The sequence below is a fragment of the Cataglyphis hispanica genome, chromosome 12 (genome assembly GCF_021464435.1).
Source record: "Cataglyphis hispanica isolate Lineage 1 chromosome 12, ULB_Chis1_1.0, whole genome shotgun sequence".
Lineage (NCBI taxonomy): Eukaryota > Metazoa > Arthropoda > Insecta > Hymenoptera > Formicidae > Cataglyphis > Cataglyphis hispanica.
In genome coordinates this window covers 269,164-290,419 of record NC_065965.1, presented here as the reverse complement: position 1 = coordinate 290,419, position 21,256 = coordinate 269,164, and the positions used below count along the sequence as shown (strand labels likewise).

General features: G+C 30.7%; 1 protein-coding gene and 1 long non-coding RNA gene across 2 annotated transcripts in view; one reads left to right on the top strand and one right to left on the bottom strand.

The window, feature by feature from the left end:
• LOC126853333 (uncharacterized) overlaps window positions 1–5,882 on the bottom strand; it is a 91,987-nt gene extending 86,105 nt beyond the window's left edge. Inside the window, exon 1 of the mRNA XM_050598971.1 lies at window positions 5,666–5,882. The gene's annotated coding sequence lies outside the window, so the exon portion shown is untranslated. The remainder of the gene's footprint in view (window positions 1–5,665) is intronic.
• A 13,458-nt stretch (window positions 5,883–19,340) lies between these two features.
• LOC126853353 (uncharacterized) lies at window positions 19,341–21,054 on the top strand. The gene is made up of 4 exons (XR_007687947.1): window positions 19,341–20,044; window positions 20,118–20,286; window positions 20,391–20,535; window positions 20,752–21,054. It is a non-coding gene; the product is annotated as an uncharacterized LOC126853353 (long non-coding RNA).
• Window positions 21,055–21,256: the final 202 nt, after the last annotated feature.

The window sequence follows — 21,256 nt, the reverse complement described above, 5'->3', positions numbered from 1 at the left end:
AAAATATTTGTTTCAATATTTCGTAGCAGATATTATATCAATTATATAATAAATATAACGAAGTACATCTGTTGAGCCTCTAAAATCGCTATAAGATTGTATAAGAAAAAAGAATTTTATTCGCAAAAATGCTTCACTTCTATGTCATTTCTATTTAATTTTTATAAAAAAAAACACTTCGGCCCTTTCCCCATTACTCCCCGACAAATTTATTACCGCTGTTCAATCGTATCTAAACTCTGCTTCCTTTGTTTGTTTCCCTGCTCTCAAATGTATCCTTTCTCCCGGAAAGCTATGATACTGACGTTAATTGGTCACGGCATTTTGCCGAGAACTAGCCTTGGGTGAGCCGCAAATGGTACTCTCCAAATGACGGCATAAGCGAGAGCCCTTCAACTTCGAAAAATTATCTCCAGCGTAAGCTAAGCTAATTGTACGTCTCTTGATAAAATTCAACATTAAAGCATTAAGCTGCGACGATAATGATCCATAATTAATTCTCCAGTTGAATTATTTGCCTGATGAGCGCAATTAAAGTCTGCGCAATCTGTGCTAAATAGCAGATCTACTATGACAAGAAAGGAGAATGAGATTATAGTTATGAATTCTGAGAATATATCATATAATCTTTTTGAATAGAATTGTCAGTGAAAAAGATTAAAAAATTACAAGCAAAGAGATTATATTTTTCTAAACGTATATAGATACAAAACATATCTTTGCACGTTCTTTTGTATAGCTGTATTGTTGCTTGATAAAAAAAAGTGTATGATATTTATTATCATGCTGTACGTCATAAATAAGGAAAATTCTGGTGAAATTTTTATTATGTAAAAGGTACGATGTCCAATGTATGACGGCAAAAATATGAAATCTCAGTCTAGTTAGCGTATAAAATACTCTGCTCACGTACTCTTTCCTGCATCAGTTTCTTTCGGACGTTAAGGCATGCGTTCTTTAAAATGTAAGTGACATCGTAGCTCGCGTATACTTCATTTAAACGTATTGGACACTCTCCCTTAAGGAAAGGACCGCGTTAAGAATTTATTTTTCTTGCTCGATGTTATGTTTTATTATACGATAAATACTGCGCGATATGGCGATGACCTCACGATATTTATCAATCTTTGTTATCATCAAATATCCTTTATATATTATATTAAAGACGCAATAAAGTGCAGAAATGCGTCATTTTCTCTTTTAGATATTCAATTTTATTGAAAGAATAAAAATTAAGATATTATACGATAATTATTATTATTAAAATGACTCCCTTGCGTGTGTGTGCATTGATTTTTGTCTCCCTTAATTTTATTATTTTCTTTTATATTTTTAAATTAAATAATCTTAGAATTTAGCAAATGCTAACTTTCATCAATTTTAATTTTGCTACTATTGTGTGTGCGACGCAACGCGTCTCCAATTATTAAATTAATACTCTTTTCATTTATTCGTTATTTTAGAGATGGTTTCTGCTCAACAATCGAGAGTAATTAAGTTGCGGAATGTTTGGTAAGGACTCGACTCGATGCAGGAATTTTCCGAGTACATCGATGCGTGGCGTCGGCTCGATTCGCCCAACCGTCTCTCGCGAGGTACTTGTTGAATACTCGAAACAGGAATTCGATATGCAGCTGTCACACGGACTTCGAGCAACAACAACTTGCTCGACGACAATATGTGGTATAAAATCGTTTGCTGACATTTGAGCATTCTAAATTGACAAAAGTTGATGCTCCACATAAGGATCGAGAAAATACAAGTAAGATAGCAATATTGCGCAAAAGGCACTATATATTTAACATTAAATTTAAAAAAAAAATGTTTTAAAAATAATAAGTAAAGAATAGGAAAAAATAAAAGAGTCAGACAAGTAAAATAGCTGAGTAGAGCTTTGGCTGAATATGCGTTGACCTGTTCTACTGAAATTTTCAAAAATGTCATTCTGGAAACACGAATCTTTTCCGAATAATTTTAATTTAAATTTTTATTTAACTGCTTTGGGAACAGGTGCTCTTTGAAAAAATACTAATTATAATATCCTAAAAAAATATTAATTTAAGAAATTGTAATTGTATAAATTATTATATCGAATAAAGTGATAAAGATCAGAAAAAATAAAAACTTGTCCTTATTTCAGAGTTTATAATACAATAAATATTGAGGATATATGAATCTATAAAGATAGATTCATATAGAATCCATAACAACAAACATCATATGTAGCAGCTAAGTTTTATATGAAATAAATTTTTTATGAACTTTTTCTTGGTTTACGAAATAGGAAAAATTACTCTCATCATTGATCCAGCCTATGGCTCATATAAATTATATAATATGACATTTACGGAATGGCTCTCAAGTTTGCGGCCTATATGATTTAGTTGTAAGAAGCTCGTTGTTCAACACACTCGGTAGTATTCTCTCGTCGGACGGCGATTTTGTGATTACCATAAATATTAGAAGGCACGAGATCTTCTCTCTCTCTCTCTCTCTCTCTCTCTTTCTCTCTCTCTCTCTCTCTCTCTCTCTCTCTCTCTCTCTCTCTTAAGTTAATAACTAGTATCGTTCGCATACTCGCTTGCTGGAATATCAATATTCATGCGAATATGCAAGAATCTTTTGTGAAGAGCGAGAATATTAGCATGGCTATGGCGCAGCAGCGAAACTTCATGAATAGCTTTTTAATACTGTTACCGCGTAATCGATTTATGGCGGACCTACTTCTTAAACGGTGGCAATTTCTTCGCGAGATTTTTCGTCATCGATAGTCGCGGCCTAATTCGCGGCCGTTCTAATGGCGTGTTTTTTATGCGAGACATAGCCACCAGCATCTCAGGGAAATCTCATCTCTTGCGGATTTTAGCTAAAGTTTGCGACAAATAAGAGTAGGCGGGCGAAGTTTCAAGTGACGGATAACGATGATAAATGAATCTGTATGTTTCAGAAAAATAGAGCTCTTTACCCGTCTAAAGTTCTGCTTGAACAACTGTCGTACTTGATCGGCACTAATTTTCCTTAAGGAAAATTCTCGCCAGGCGCGACATATCGTACTTTACTAGTAAGTATATAATTTGTCTCACAATAATTTTTCATACGATAATACAGCAGTCTTAATTGACAAGCAGTAATGTAAAAATGACAAATTTTAAATTAAATTCTTGTCGCTATAAATGTATACAAAATTTAATTTTTATTATCTTGCGATAATTATACATTGAAGATACATTTTTTATTACTGCTTATAATTAATTAATTTTGTTAAAGTATTTATTTGTATAATTTTGTTTGACTATGTAATTAGATTGGAAACTAAATTAATAAAACAAACATATATAATTTCTTTTTAAATATATTATCGTATCATGCATTCTGCATATATATATATATATATATATATATATATATATATATATATATTTAATATGTATATTTTATTAAAAAAGTATAGTCACGATTAAAGATATATACATTTAGTATATCTATATATGATTATAGATTTACGTTAACGCATGCATTTATGATGCGTCTCTCGGAAGATCGGACAATCTGAATGCTCTTTTCCGGAACAATCGATATTGATTTTTGTCTCAATAAGAATTATTGTCGCTTGAATAACTATTATTACTTGAGTGCTCTTACTAGAAGACAATGCTTATCGGCGCCGCTGAATAATCGCTGAAAAGAGCAAGTATTTTACGTTTCACGCTATTAAAGTCTTTCATAGAAGGACTGCATAGAAAGGGACGTTCGAGAACTGATATCCCATGGAAACGTATTTTTTAAAGAGCCATTCTGGATCTTTATTAACCGGTTGGGGAGCTATGGTTATGTGCTCTTCGCGAGTATAGTCAATACTTTTCTGAAAGATATTACAGAGAGAGAGAGAGAGAGAGAAAAAAAAGAGAGAGAAAATATATTCTTTTTTTTTCTCATTATATCAATCATAAATGTTTAAAAATTGTGTAAATTTTATATCATACATAAAATCAATCAATTAATTGCATTTGTAAATAACTGTTATGTACCGAGTGATCCAAGAAACTGATCTTAATTTTGATAACAAGAATTTATTGATGATTTTGAAAAAAATTGGTTTTTTTTTATTACAAAATCAAGAACTAAAAATATTTGTATTATATTATTATTATATGTATATATAATTCTATTATATTATTAAGATAATTAAAATTTTTTTGCGAAATGTATCACACACAGATTTCTTTATATGAAAAATTCGATTGTGAAAATTAATCTTAGCAATTCTAGCATTGTATATTTTGTATATGTGACAATATTGATAAACCGCCAAGTATTCGTAATAAAAGATTCAATTTTCTTTAAAAGCGATGTATTTTGAAAAAAAAATAGTTCCATTTATCGACATATACAAATGATTTCATTTACGCATACGAGATATGAGAATTTTATTGCACCTAACCTAACTAATCTTCTCAATAAAATTACATGATTACGGATTCTGCTTCGACTACCGCATATCAAACCGCAGAGCGGTAGTATTTTAACATAAACTGTATTTTACAAATATAGAAATATAATACGATTAGAGAATATAAAAATATCTGCAGACCTTCTTAGCTCTAACTTATTGTATTCTTTTCGAGGAAGCTCCTCGTTTCATGCCTTTGAATTATTTCAGACGTTGAGTTCATTAAGATCATGAATTTTCGCAAATATTGTTGGAGGTGGTACTGAACTAATATTTGAACAAATTTATTTTCAATTCGTTCAAGAAGAATTAATTTAGCAAGGTCGGTGAGTTATTTACTTTTCAATAATACCAAGTTAAATATAGCGTATATTCGATTGTCCTATGAAAATATCGCGAACGAGAATTTTTACGAGAATTATGTTGTTTTTTTTTTAAGCTATAATGATTTTTTATTTTAATACAATTTATGTCATAAAATAATAAAGAATCCTATTAATTTAATAACTTAATGAAATAAGAGAAACTTTTCATTTCGAGCTGTAATTACATTTTTAAGTAAAATAGTTTTCAATGTCAAATCTAATTTTATATTTTTTAATAATTTTAATGGTTAAAATATCTTTAATAATTTTTTATAAAAATTTTGAAAATTCAAAATTTAAAAAGATAGTGTCGAAAATAGAGATAATATTTTTAAGAAATTTAAACACGGATCGTCATTCTCAATAATAAGAATAATTACAAAAAACAATTACAAAAAAAAGAAAGAATCTGAAATTTATTTGCTTTATATATACATATAACTATCAATAATTTACAACGTTTTCGCGACCATTCATGGTCAGAGGGATAAAACGGACGACCATTACGCTATGAATCAAGATAGCGCAAGCTGTGAACGTTACCAATTAATTCAACGAAACACAAAGTTATCTAACGCTCATTGACCGCCACGGTCAATCGAGTCGATCAATTAAGTTTGATCGATTAATCGGCGATATAAATCGATGTGCAATAAGGCGCAAAATGTCACCGCGGTGCGATGCAACAGAAAATATGCGGAACGCAGTATTTCCTCGTGAGGAAACAGCATCGTATTATGAATTACCTGAATAAGGAATACAAATCGTTCCGAGTTCATCCTTTTAGTTTCGGAATCTCGAGAGATCCGAGGGTACCGCGAAAGAAAGAAAGATGGATGATAACGCGTACCTGTTACGCCGCCGTGGCGCCTTCGACGACGTCCCTCTCGCGATGTCCTTTTGTGCACGTCCCCGCGGTTACGACCAACGTCCGTGCTTTATCTTCGTTCGTTGATGTAACAGGTGAGGGTTTCTTCCGGTCCTTCCGATCGAGTGGAGCACACCTGTACCGAGTTTGAACTAGCAGCGCGCGCTATCAGCGAAACCGAAGGACGCGGAAGGCTCGCGTCGCGACGCCGCTCTGACAGCTCTCGTCGACGTCGACCCGGCCGTAGCAGGCTACCTCGCACCCTCTCTCCTGGCTCACCCGCCACCACCATTCCCGGCTGCGTGGTTCGACGCGCAAGCGTGGCCGCAGGTGCGGGGAAACTCGCGCTCCCTCACCGACACCTCTACGCACCTTGCGAAACGAGGTAAGCACCGTCACGTAGGTGCCACGACCTCGGATGTCGCAGGTAAGCTACGCAGACAGGTAACTCGCCGCTGAGAATCGTCCGATTCCTCGGTGTCTTTCACCTCTCCAAAGCTTGGCACGACTTAAATGACAGATGCGTGTAAAAAGGATCAATAATGATTTGAAATGAAATGATAATTGGTAATTTTATAATTGGAGATATAAGATTGTAATATTTAATATTTAATATTTAATATTTGAGATTAACAGCACAACCATTTTTATAAACATAATTACTATATTCGTCTAAATATGATATGCATTATATTCAAATATACATTTTTTTTTTTTCTATTGAGAAAAGAAAAATTTACCTCAAAATTTTTTCTTTGCAGCAGCTTTACAAAGAAAGTAATAAGCATATTATTTTCGAAGATAGTATGTCCCCTAAAATATTTTATTTTTCCTAATAATATTTTTCTACATCGTCAATATTTTTAAAAATGATCACGTGTTCTATGTGCCTCTCGTCCGTGTTTAAAAAGCTATTATTATACATAATATGTATAACATAATTATTTATATAATTTTAATTGAAAATTTCTTTTCTACAAAAATATCTGACTAATAATATAACTTTATATAAATATATTACTATATTTATATAAAATTTAAGAGACGTTATAGTTCAAATTATAATTTAGTACTAAATTATAGTACTTAATTTTTCAAATCAATATATCACATTAATTTATCTTCAAAAGTTCAAAAAAAAAAAAAAAAGAAAAGAATAAAATATATATTTTGTCAAAACTGGACCCACTCGTTTTCGAAGTAAGCGACTACTCTAACCGGGGAGAGTTTCTAAAAATAACTCGATGCAAGGGAGGTATCCGATGTCGCACGACGACGCCTCGACTTTTCTCACTCTTTCGCGCGCAGGGAGACCTTCGTGTAGAAATATAAATAGATCGTCAACCGACGACTTTGCGTGGAAGAGGACGCGTAGGACCGGACATTGAGATTTATATAACGAATGGCAGCACGCACTCGTGCGTAGGCGTCGCACCCTTGCAACGTTTCGCCGTTACCCCCACGCACCCCCACGTCGACGTGCGTCACGTAGGGACGCAAAACAATGCGATTTCCTGCCCTCCCAATTTCGCTATCTATCAAAAATCACTTGCCTGCGTAAAAAATGTGCAACGCGCCGCGAAATTGTTACGTTCGCCAAAACTGATCCCTGATCAAAAGCCAGATCTCTCGTTTACAAGCATTGATATTTTTGTAGGATTCTCTGTGCATCCATTTGTTTTGATCGTTTGATCTTTTATTTCGTTATTGGACTTTGATATCTCTAGCTCAGTGTAGCTCAACTAACTTAATGTTAGTACTCATGTATGTAATCTTTTTGAGATTATTAAATATCCCAAATCTGTTTGAGATTGTCATATTTAAGTTTAATTTAATTTAACTTAATTTCTGTGATTTTTAAAGAGAAAGTTTTAATTTAATTTAATTTTCATGATTTTTCATAGAAACTATTTATATTAGAGTAAATAAAAGTAGCTTAAATTATTGTTACATCAAAGTTTTTATTCATTGAATCAATTATTGAGACACTAATTAATATTCTAACATTGTGTTATTTATTCAAATAATTATTTAAGTAATTATTTACGCATTTTCCTAAATGAAAATGAAGAGGTACGAAGGACTACTATCCTTACATCGCAGCAAAAGCAGCGATTATTCTTGTTAGAGAGTAACACGAAAACATCTTGAGGTGAGAAATAATTTTGAACCATTACTCGTTCGCATTATGTACCGTACTAATGAAATTTCAGCGTACGAAATCGCACTTAGGTAGTCGCGAGGTGGAAGTAGATAAAGACGGCCTTTTGCCACGCGCGGTTCGCTTGGATTTGTACTTGGTTAAAGTGGATTTCCCGGACACGTCGTTCGCCCGAGTATCCTTTTGGGGTCGGCGGGATTGCCGCAAATGTTGTAGAAAGAGAGAAAGTTGGGAGGATTTGCCGCGATGGTTGTAACTTTCGTTCATGATTGATACAGCCGGTATCATCCGATTATTTTATTCGTCTGCGATAAAGTCTCTGTAATTAAAGCCGCCGTCAAAGCACTAAACGAAGTAAGAGGAAAGATCGTGTTTTTCCAGTTTTCAGCTTAAAAAAATCCCATAAACTTTACAAGGTGTTGATATTACTCGTCGTCCATTTTGAAAAGCGAAGACTCTCATTAACAAGAAATATATCTGCGCACCTTGGTGAGATGAACTTGCAGATATCCCGGAGAAAATTTTTGACACAATTCCAATACTGATATTGCACAAATATAAAATAAAAATTTTTGGCGTGCCCACTGACAATCGATGTATTTAATTTTTTTTTATAATTGTAGTAAATTATAAACATTTTCACCGCTTAAAAGATATTCATTCTTTCTTGAGAATGAGAATTAAATATTCAACATTAAATGCTCAAAAAAAAAAAAAAAAAAAGAAAAATTACAACACAATGTTATATTAATAAATTTCTAAGGCAAATGTAAAACGATGCTGAGCTTGTAAATTGACTTGGGAACTTGAAAAGTAAAAATAATTGAAGCAATATGTCAATGACTCTGACTCGGTGGTCTTTAGGGTGATGTAAGGATTGATGGGGATATTTTTCGATGGGAATTTTCTCTTTAGCGAGAGTGTCTTAATAAGGGCAAAAGAATAGTCATTTATTTGATTGATGAAATCTCAAGAATGTAACATAAAATTCTTACCACCGTGTTGCGATAAATGTTTATTTTACGATAAATGCTTTGTTTATATAAAATTGCCTTCTCAATGACAAATAAAAGAAGGAGAAAAGATATGGACATTGTGGAGATCCGGCAAGCGGATCCGCAGCTGCATTTCTTCCCACAATATTAGTAAATCCGGGGATAAAGATAACATCGTGCATAGAAAGCATTAAGCTTTATCCCTTTAGAGCCTATATCAGACAATACTACCGTCGCGTTTATCTTAAACAGCTTGTTTTCATGTACTCGCACCTTGTAAATCATATCCGGTATGCGGAATTTCTACGAGCGACACCTCTTTCATAACGTCATTCTCTCTCTCCGTCACTCTTTCGCCAACAAAAAAAGATCATAATAATGCCTAGTAATATACTTTGTAATTGTATAATTGTTACACAGTATTGTAATTTATAATTATAATTGCTACACGACATACCACTTTCATTAAACTTTAATAACTCTTTATATATTCACGCACATAACTTTATATGTTGTATTTATAATATATATAATTATATTATTTTATTTATAATTGTTTATAATATATATATATATATATATATATATATATATATATCTTTATATAATTTTATATTAATTTTCTCTTTAATAAACTACAAAACAACAAACCGAGATGTGCAAACAAAAATATTATTTTTATTTATAATTGTTTATAATATATATATATATATATAAGAAAAAATTAATAATATAAAATTATGATAAATATTAGGTTGGGAAAAAGAAATCCATTATTTTTTCGGTAGATGGCACGCAAAAATAATGGATTTCTTTCCCAACCTAATATATAAATAAAAAATTATTATAAATTAATATATAATTATTAATATAAAATTAATAAAATTAATATAAAGATATATATATATATATATCTTTACATAATTTTATATTAATTTTCTCTTTAATAAGCTACAAAACAAGAAACCGAGATGTGCAAACAAAAATGTCGATTTTTATCATTAAAATTTAAAAATATAACAATGCTTTTGATGACATTTCATCGCTTTAAAATCCTTTAATACGGCACGTTCACACGCAACATAACATGCATATACACACGTGCCGTTGGAAATTTGTTTATCGTGATGAGTATCGCATGAAATATTCTACCTGCGTTTCATTTTGTTGCGCAAATATCGCACGTATATAAATATGCACTTTTACGGTTTTGGAAAATATTCAGTAATTTAAATAATCTTCTTCCCTTTCGTATCATTATTACGTGGATGTAATAAAAGTTCGCAATTAATTACAATTAAATTCTCTATCATATTTATATATGAGATAAAAAATCAACTGTTTATCTGGAAAGCTTTAATTGTGTAAAAAAAAAATCTTTTTCATATTTTGTAATAAAATATAAAATTTATATAAAATATAATATTTTTTAAATCTCGTGGAAATTTAATATCTTAAAAAACAATTTAAATAAATTTGAATTTATAGAGATAAAGAATAATAAAAAACAACAGGATTTTTCCAATGTATGTATAAATGTATAAATGTATTATATGTATGTGTTATATGTATTAATAAGTTATGTTAAAATATGTATTTTTGCAAATTGCCAAGCTAATTAAAAACACACATTTGCTGATTTAATTTATATTGCTGACTTGTTTATATCATGATTTAGATTTTCCAAGAATACATTCTAAATACATTTTGCTTCAAAGATTCTGTCTCCTAGAGAAAGATATTATTACAAAAAATTTTATTTTTATTAGAAAAATAATAAAATTTATTCTGATGTATAATCGCATTATTTGAAACATGAATACGGTGCGCTCGTGTGGTTTCATTGTGGATGAAATTCTTCAGCTATGCATGTCGATAAATTTTGGCAAATATCAAAGCTCCCTCTTTCTCTCTCTCTCTCTCTCTCTCTCTTCCAATTTCTATCGCCATTTCTCTATATATTAGCTATCGAATAGTCGCCGGTTTTCCTCTGATGTTTATCGATTTCAAAGGAAGCCATTACATACATTGCCCTAGTCGTCAATATTACTTCGGTCCTTGGATACTTGAAAGAGGTCATTGTATCATCGTCTTCGACGCACGTTTCGTGTCCTTAACTCATGGAAATCGCTCATAATTCTCTTTGAAAATCCACCCTTTCTTCGCTGATCAATCAAGACTTCAATTCCATCGCGTATTATCATATTTCATTTCAGTAATGGAGCGTATCATGGGACTTTATTTTGCGAAAAAATATTTTCAAATCATTGCAAACACATGAGACCTAAGAAAAATTTAGAGATAAAGTTGTTCCCTGATTCCCATATGAATTCCAAATTTTCAAAGTCGAAGCTTGACTTTATCGTCAAATATTTTTCGTTTTAAATTTTTAAATGACAAAATACGACAGGTAAATTTATTCATATCACGTGTAACATAAAGGACACTCGATTTCTCCGAGAACACGAGCCCGGCCTCGTGACGCTCACGTCCCAATCTAACGTTTACGACCATATCAGAGCTTGACCAGAAAAGAAAGAGAGAGAGGAGATGAGCATTTTATTTCTTATAATCCTCCGTAGGGAGGCTATTGTGTGTCTGCTCGCTACTCTATTACTTTCCTTCTGCAAATCTCCTTTAAGCTCTCGCGAGGCTGACCTTTCGAACTTATTTATTAAGGAACGTAATCTCCAGCATTTACGTGCAGGAAATAGCCCTTTTTTCAACCACTTGCACTTAACATTATTACTACAAGTATCCTCTATGATTATCCATTATGTCAAAAATAGCTTTGAGAAGCAATCTGCTGTGTTGCTTGCTTGCCTGGCGCGTCAAAAATTGCTGCGTTTTTTGGGAAACAATCTCTTCTCCCTTCAGTGTCTCTTCTCATAGAGCCCTCTCGGACAATCAAGCTACATGTGCTAGAGATTTAATTTTTTAGAAACTGTTATATTCGCAGTGTTATCGCTCTTGGTATATAGAGTTTCTTAATAAAATATGGAATAGGAAAATATGGAAAAATATGGAATGTATAGCGAGCACGTGCTTTCTGCTTCCTCATAGAGAAAGCTTTATTTTCGGGATAAAATCTTTTTTACAGTTTTCTATGTGTTTAGAATGCTCTAAAGCATTGAAAAATCCTATTATAAAAAAAGATGTCCATATATAGGTATAATTATATATACAGGGTGTCCTACCACACGTACACCCCTTTTCTTTCAAAAACTAAGCATTTTAGAGAAAAATGTTTTGAACAAAAATTGTATGGTTTTGAGGGGAACATAAGATGGTGTCATTGGTTTGACCTTGGATGGCATCGTTAAGGTCAAGTCAAGGACATCTTTAATTTCTTAAATAGAATCCCCTATTTTTTATTGCATATTCTTATAGCTTATGTCGAGAGCTTTCCAAAACACTATAATAAAGTAGTGGAGTAAAAAAAAAAATAATTGTTATAAAAAAATATATTGCAAATAATTGCATATTTTTTTTTAAACAATTCTTTTCTGTACACCATTTGATTCATCTTATTATTTTGTACATAAAAGTATTACGATATCAATTATCGAAAACTAAATAATTTTCGAGATATTTTATATTTTATACTAAAATATGTCAGATTAAAATACAAAATAACTCAAAAAATTCTTAATGAAAAAATACTTTATTATAGTGTTTTGGAAAGCTCTCGACATAAGCTATAAGAATATGCAATAAAAAATAGGGGATTCTATTTAAGAAATTAAAGATGTCCTTGATTTGACCTTAACGATGCCATCCAAGGTCAAACCAATGACCACCATCTTATGTTCCCCTCAAAACCATACAATTTTTGTTCAAAACGTTTTTCTCTAAAGTGCTTAGTTTTTGGAAGAAAAGGAGTGTACGGGTGGTCTATGACACTCTATATATATATACGAAATGTACATTGTACAATCTTTAACTTTCGCAATTTTTGAGATATCGGGCTAAATTTTTTTTTACATAAGTAGAGTATCATTAAAGGATGGCTGGTATTAAATTTGGTGAAGATAGATGAAAAAGTTCATTTTTTATAAAATTTTGAATTTTTTGAGGAATGTCTGTGCATGCTCTAACTTTCGTAAATTTTAAATATCAGATTAAATTTTTTACATGAATAGAGTATTATTAAAGGATGATTGGAATTGAATTTAAAGATCGATAAAAGAATTCACTTTTTAAATTTTCTTAGAAATGTTTGTACACTCTGTAATTTTCGCCAATTATTTGAGATATTTTCTTCTATGAAGAAGTCAAAATTGAAAAACCAGGAAGCAATGTGCAAATTTCTAATTTGCATAATTTTTATCTTGTTTTCTCTTTAATAATTAATTGCGTAGTTTTATTCGGAAAAAGATCACGCCTATTTTTTTTAACATATATCAAAGTCTATATCATACATTAAATAAAAGAATTTTTTTGTTGTAATTAAAAGTTGTAATATTAAGATGATAAAATAATAAAAAGCATATTATTAAAATTCTGAATATTCGATTATTGAATTTATGGTACTTTTCAATATTTTTACATAATCAATTCTTTTTTTAGTTTTATTGAAATGGCTTTCTTTCTTAATAAAAAAGAAAGTGAATGACGTTGAACGTTCCAATATTCAAACTTTGTAACGAATGGATCAAGATTCTTTCGGAGTAAAACAAGCGTAACTGCGTAAGTTGTTAAAAGTACGGTCACGGAAACGAGCGCTCGGATATTTTCGCGAGAATAACCCGTGCTATTTTCCTTCTTTCTGCTTAAGTTGCAAAACGTAAAGCAGACTGATGACGATGAAAAATAAGAAAATGTATAACATGATTAAGTCATATCATTTATTGAAATATCATCGAAACGTGCAGTAGAATCGATTAAATCGAGAAATATCATAATCATTTTAATTGCTGAAAAATGTCATGATCATTTTAATCGCTTCTATACTTTTTAATGCGTTCTGTCTACAGATAATATAAAGTCCCGATATTGATATAAAAAAAAAAAATGAAACATCCGGGTCCACGCAAATATTTCAATGTAATCTTTCGAAATTATGCGCGCGATCATGGCGTGGAAGAAAAAACGGCGAATTTTTTTTTTAATGTAAAGCACTTGCAAGCGCAAAAAAAATTGATTGAAATTAAGATCACCGGTTTTAAAATGCAAAATCGCGGCAGTCGAGTCAGAGATCCGGAAAAGCCGGACTCTTCCACAGGATTTCGAGATCTTCGCGAGGATGCTGGTCCCGGAAAATTGCACTTTCGTTTTTAAGGTCGACGGAAGAGAAGCGTTATTTAAAAGATCGAATTGAAGAGACTGTAAGAAATGGCATAAGTAAAAATGTCGGACCTTCGGGCGACTAATTGAATTCTTCGCTATGCAACGGGGGAGCAGCGACAAGAACTAACGCAGAATCTAAATTTAATTCTCGTAACATCGTAACACAGTTAACTTGTTCGCAATATTCTATCTTTTTTTAGATAAATATAAGTTATGATTAAATATAATCATTTTTTTATACACAAAGATGTTTGTACAAAATGTGATATAAACTACGAATATTATAAATAAAATTTGTCATTGTTCTTTCTTTTATACGATTTTTTTCGAGTATAGATTATAATTAATTAGATTTAAATATCTTTCAAGACTATCATAGACCATGTTCCTGAGAAGTCTTGACGAAATTCTCAAGTTTTAGGAGTGACGGTGAATCATAAGAACGCTCAACTTCCAAAATACAGCTCAACAAGCACTTCATTATACTTGAAAAAATGTAAATGCGCCATTAAAAGTTCGATATAAGATGCCAGATAGTAGCAAGGACTAATGTCATCAACTCGCTCAATATCTTCTTAAGAGAATCCTCGTCGTGATTATTGCTATTCACAGGCCGCGTTTATACATTGTTACTCGCTCATTTCGTTTTGCTCTTAACATTTAGGCGAACTATTGATTTTCTCTTTTCTTAGAACACATTACGTTCCTACGTCTTTTTGAAATAATAAGAAAGCACGTGACTATCCTATCAATTGTCAAATTGTTAAATTGTCAAAGTTAATCTTTCAAGAAAGAGAGAAAGAGAGAGTGAGAGAGGGGAGGAAGGAGAGAGAGAGAGAGAGGATGACAATGGATTACCATATTTTCTAACAACATGAATAATATAACAATATATAATATAAATTGCAGAAAATCAAAACAGAGTTGAAGCTTGCAAATGATACGTTTAGAAATTACCGCGGAGAAAATATTTATTTATTAATTAACTAAACTGCAACAACGTATACAAGGTTCTGACGTAAAATAATAGATCTGAAGAACTCGTGAACAGTAGATGTTAAAAAAATAATTAAAAAATTGTTTAAATAAAAATTACGGGATATATAAGAAGTAATTTAGATATGATCCCATCAATTCATCGCTTTAATTTTTTTTATATAAACCGATTACCTCGCAATCTATTTTACATAAAAAGTTATAAAAGTAAGATGGCTAAGAATTGAATAGTTTACGAGATATTTTATATTTTATATATTGTTAAATTAAACTATTCAATTTTTGGCCGTCCTTATAACTTTCTAAGCATAATCATTTCGAGATATTAAATCATATAAAAAATTAGAGTGGTTCATTTAGAAAAAGTTGAGTCGGATAAATGTATGCATGAAATATAAAGTGCTGGCCAGCTTATTTCCTATATAGCCCGCAACAATTTATTTGAACAATTCTTTCCTAATATCCACTGTTTACGAGATATTCAGATATTTATTCGAGTTATTTTGGACACCCTGTATATATTTGATTAAAATTATCATTGATTAAACTTTAGAATCTCATTAATAGTAATATCATGCAATATTAACAACCAAAATCGGTTCTGATCGATAAATCAGTCTGTAGCGCATGTTTAAAGACTATAACGTGCGCACATTGAACGTTGTATTATGACTAATTAAAATTTAACGTTTCTCTCACAGAACATAATTAAACCTTCATACACAGCTACAACTATTAACTTCCTTTCAATATCACGAAGAAGGTCGAGAATAATAGAGTATTCGTGTATGAAAATGAATTGAAAAAAGAGTTTGTGCTTTAAGTGGAGCTGGCATCCTACTATTCATAATTGCAGCCGTCATTGAATCATTCATAATCATGCGATTCTGTTTTAGCGTCGCACAATGCAAGGATTAACACTTAAAACCGGCATCGTGTCTTGCAGACTGCTGCTATTGTCACTGCAATTTAATTGGATATTCACAGTCGAGATATTGTGGCCATTTAAGCGGACCGGACGATGATTGATGACTCTTAATCAACAAGCTAGGATAAACTAATCATACATCATGTTTGTTTTTGTCTATGCAATATCGTGTAAGTATAATACTAACATAATATAATATTTGCATTCACAACTGTCAAAAGTTAACATTGAAATTATTTTAGAAAAGTGCTATTATATATTATTATTACTACAGCTTCAAAATTTAAAGATCTTTTAATTAAAAGCATATCTTTGACAATTTAAGAACTCTGAATAAGCAGTTTGACGATATGCTATAAATATAATCATATTAACTAATTTATCTTTATGTACTTTGTACATCGCAATGCTAATATACATATTGCTTGATTCTTAAATTTCTCTCAATAAATGTAAATAAATAAAATCAAAATTATACGAAATCCAAATGGGACGATCAGTAAACTAAAAATTTATCATTTTTTTTCCCTTGACAACGCACAAGCGACGTAGTCTATCCATCAATTCCAGGCAGATTGATACACCTGCTGCCTCAGCGAATTTATCGCGTGTTCAACATTGTGTGTTTTTGGCTTATTTACAAGCTTTGTTATTCTACAAGCGAGCGATTTCACGCTTTATCATATACTAGGCTCGATTCAGAAAAACGATGCTTTCAAAATATATAATAAATATAATAAATAAGATAATAAATAATAAATATAATATATAATAAATAATAAATAAGAATAGATTAATAAAATATATAAAACAATATGAAATAGAACAGAAAAATTTTAAATATAGGTTTTTAAATAAAGGCAAAAAATTTTAAGAAATGATTCTTTGTGAAAAATTAAGGGGCGGGGTGGGGGGGAGGAGTTTGATTTAAAAAACATATATTTCTATATTCCTCTCTGAGGAGTTACACTCTTCTAAAGGGGGAGGTAAAAATTAAATTTTTATCTTTTTTTTTTTTTTTGAATGTTGAACATGTTAAAAAAATGAAATTTAGTAGACATTGTCCACTAGTAGAAAGAATGCTTATTTCTTTAATCTTCGCGTAACGTTATAAGAGAATGAAACTAACAACCTCTATTCAATTTTTTATTAAAACTTTTTAACTTGACCCTGAATTGAATTTGAATATGATCATCTAAAAATATGCGTTAGAACGCTTGATTCCTTTAGAAACTTTTTTTATTTTCTTTATTTTTTCGTAAAATCAATAGTTTTAAAGAAAAAAAAATAAAATACATTATTATGCATAGCATCTGTGTTAAGTGACATAGGTTTACGGGAAGTTAAATTTTAGAAGACAAAAAGCTAGCGAAACAAAATTAGTAATTATAATTAATGTAATTAATTAATAGTAAATTAATAGTAATTAATAGTAATTAATAGTAAATAATAGTAAATATTGAAAAAATAAAATAAAATTATAATTAAAAATTATAATTAAAAATTATAATTAAAAAAATTATAATTAAAAAATAGTAATTAATAGTAAATATTGAAAAAAATGAAATAAAATTATAATTAAAAAAAAATCTAATTTTTATTTCCTTCTTTGAAGGAGTGAAACTTCTCAAGGAAGGATATAGGAGTGCATATGTTTACATGAAAGACTGTCTTCAATTTTTGATAAAGAATCATCTCCTAAAATTTTTTTCGCACTTATTTAAATATATATATATATATATATATATATATATATATATATATACATATATATTATGTTTAATTTTAAAAATGTCGCCAGTAAATAAATTAATAAACAAGTGTTTATACGACCAAACTGGCAATTTATTGTTTGATTATTATATCACGACGTTTCGACCATATGGTTTTGGTCCTTATCAAGTGAAACTAAAATTACAATATAATAAATAATGATAGTCATGTTACAAAAAAAAAAAAAAATAGGATTAAGCAACTTACGTTATAATTAAAAAGTAGAAAGAGAAAAATCGAAATGTCAAACTGACATTGTGTCAACCACTATGTTTGGAATACTGAGATCAACTAAACGACCTTTATTAATTTATAGTATATGTTGTTTAAATTCTCTGTATCTTTTGGGAATTAATAGTGTTGTCAAATTTTTAATAAAAACATTTCAGCTATTTCTCTCTTTCTTACATGTTTTTCGTTATGTAGAATATCAGGCGCTGACCAATCGAAGTCATGATCAAATTTTAGTTTGTGTTTGCTAATTACGGATAAATTACTTTCGTGCTTTTTTATATTATTACAATGTTCCTTGACTCGGGTGCTTAAGTGTCTTTTTGTCTGGCCAATATATGAAGCGCTACAATTCTTACAATTTATTTTGTAAACAACCTCCGTTCTATTGCTAATAGGCAAACTGTCCTTGCCGCGTTTAATCAATGAATTTAATTTTTTAGGTATATTGTAAACCACTGTCAGTCCCATATTTTTAAGCAACCGACCAACATCGTCACTCAAGCCTTCGACAAACGGTAGTGCGATGTAGGAGGGTTTGTCTGTATCAATTTCCCCATCACCTAGAATGCTACTGCTCCGGTGTTTCAAAAAATTCAGTCTCTTACAAATATAACGATTAACAATGTGTGTCGGAAAACAATTATTAAGTAAGATCTGCTTCACGACATCAATGTTTTTTCCATGAAACTGGTCGTCAGATAGTAAAATAGCATGGTCAACAAGATTAAAAATGGTGTTCAACTTATATTTAAAAGGATGGCTCGAATAAAAATTTATGTATCTATCGGAACACGTAGCTTTTCTATACCAGTTTGTTAAAATTTTTCCATTGGAACGGATAACACTGGTGTTTAAAAAATTGATACATGAATCCGACTCTATTTCATGTGTGAATTTTAAACGTGGATGATAACTATTGAAAATCAAATCAATCTCGTCAACATTTGCACGTGGAACAATAGCAAAAATATCATCTACGTATCTATAATATACAGGAACCGCAAACCCAAGTAGACTTAAACAATGTGTCTCCAAATCATCCATCACAATATCTGCTAAAATAGGTGATAACGGAGAACCCATAGGGCTGCCAAAGATCTGTTCATAAAACTTTCCATTAAAAGAAAAACTAGTCGAATCTAGAATAACTTCCACTGTATATAAAAATTGAGGCAAATTAAATTTTGTGTTCGGAGCGATGTCATTCCAACGTTTTTCGATAGCGCGCAAAGCTAACTCTTTAAGCTATTTTACTATCTGACGACCAGTTTCATGGAAAAAACATTGATGTCGTGAAGCAGATCTTACTTAATAATTGTTTTCCGACACACATTGTTAATCGTTATATTTGTAAGAGACTGAATTTTTTGAAACACCGGAGCAGTAGCATTCTAGGTGATGGGGAAATTGATACAGACAAACCCTCCTACATCGCACTACCGTTTGTCGAAGGCTTGAGTGACGATGTTGGTCGGTTGCTTAAAAATATGGGACTGACAGTGGTTTACAATATACCTAAAAAATTAAATTCATTGATTAAACGCGGCAAGGACAGTTTGCCTATTAGCAATAGAACGGAGGTTGTTTACAAAATAAATTGTAAGAATTGTAGCGCTTCATATATTGGCCAGACAAAAAGACACTTAAGCACCCGAGTCAAGGAACATTGTAATAATATAAAAAAGCACGAAAGTAATTTATCCGTAATTAGCAAACACAAACTAAAATTTGATCATGACTTCGATTGGTCAGCGCCTGATATTCTACATAACGAAAAACATGTAAGAAAGAGAGAAATAGCTGAAATGTTTTTTATTAAAAAATTTGACAACACTATTAATTCCCAAAAAGATACAGAGAATTTAAACAACATATACGATAAATTAATAAAGGTCGTTTAGTTGATCTCAGTATTCCAAACATAGTGGTTGACACAATGTCAGTTTGACATTTCGATTTTTCTCTTTCTACTTTTTAATTATAACGTAAGTTGCTTAATCCTATTTTTCTTTTTTTTTTGTAACATGACTATCATTATTTATTATATTGTAATTTTAGTTTCACTTGATAAGGACCAAAACCATATGGTCGAAACGTCGTGATATAATAATCAAACAATAAATTGCCAGTTTGGTCGTATAAACACTTGTTTATATATATATATATATAATGATGCGGAAAATTTGACGAATAATGTTGAATTAAAAGTGAAAACCCATCACTAAAGGTATATTTTTCGTCGTAACTATAAGACTCAAACTTTAAATGAAACTTTATTTCTTTCAAAACAAAATCAAAGCTTTCCTATTGGTCACGTCTTATCATTCTCAGGAAACGGAACGGAGTTACGGTTTCCGTTAAACTTTGAAGTGCTAGTTAATATTATGATTTGAGAGGATCCTGCAAAGTTTCTCCTGAACAAGAGAATCTCAGATTTCTGCTGTATTCATATAAAAATATTTCCTGATATACATCGGTATCAAATTAATACCAGATAATGCTAATTAATGACAATATAGATATTATATTAAATTATTATATAATAATAATTAATGTTAGAAAATAACTTGACCAATAAAATTTAATTTAATTATTTAAAAATTTAGATTTAGTTTTCGAATTTAATATAATTAGATTTAGATATCTTTTTGTGTGTGTGTGCAATAAATTATTTTTCTTTTAAATCAAGCAGTTTCGTTCAATATTGATGAATCATGCAAAAGTTGCAATGATTTATGCTTGCATGGAGAAATTTGCCTTTGTAAGATCAAATAAAACATTTTCATATATCGCTGTCACTATTCTACTTGGCAAAACAAAAAGAAGCCGTCATCGCGAGGAGCAAACCGTTCATGCATATGTTATAACAAAGCAAGTAGAAAATCCATACTTCACAGGCTTTCGCTTCCTTTTTTCTCCACTTCCTTTCTTAAACTTTCAAAGCCTTCATTGGCGCATCTTATATAGCTACCACAGAAAGAGATTCAAATGTAAAAAAAATAGTTCGTATTATTAAAAAGAAAAAAAAATTATTTTTTTCCGTGCACTCAGTAATAATAAAAAAAAAGAATATACCTTCATATTTAATATTGAAGACGAAGAGAGAAAAAAGTTAGAAAATTTCTCTTGATTATTAAAAATTTCTAGCATTATCATGTTGTGTTTTATTTTACAATTTCTTTTCTACCAAATAATTT